The following is a 261-nucleotide window of genomic DNA, read 5'->3' on the forward strand; positions in this document are numbered from 1 at the left end:
CAACCTGTTCTACAGAGTGAGTTCCAGGACAGCTAGGGTTACACAGAGAAAGCCTGTCTCAAACAAACAAGCAAACAAACCTGGGGGTCGGGGGGAACACCCTCAGGTGGTGCACAATGTGAAGAGTTAAAGTCAGAGAACCCAACCCTTGGAGAACAGATGAAGCTGAAATTTTTGATACTATTTTGCCAAAGTTAATTTAGAAGCAAAAACAAAAAGACAACACACAGACACTCCACTGGCATGTGACAGGGAGACACG

The 261-nt window shown here is 45.2% G+C and overlaps 1 protein-coding gene across 1 annotated transcript in view; it reads right to left on the minus strand.

Annotated features, from left to right (window-relative positions):
* The window catches only part of Gtf2i (general transcription factor IIi), a 61,336-nt gene that overhangs the window by 60,590 nt on the left and 485 nt on the right, over positions 1 to 261 (minus strand). The gene's annotated exons all lie outside the window — the stretch shown is intronic.

Source organism: Mastomys coucha, unplaced genomic scaffold (assembly GCF_008632895.1).
Source record: "Mastomys coucha isolate ucsf_1 unplaced genomic scaffold, UCSF_Mcou_1 pScaffold22, whole genome shotgun sequence".
Classification (NCBI taxonomy): Eukaryota; Metazoa; Chordata; class Mammalia; order Rodentia; family Muridae; genus Mastomys; species Mastomys coucha.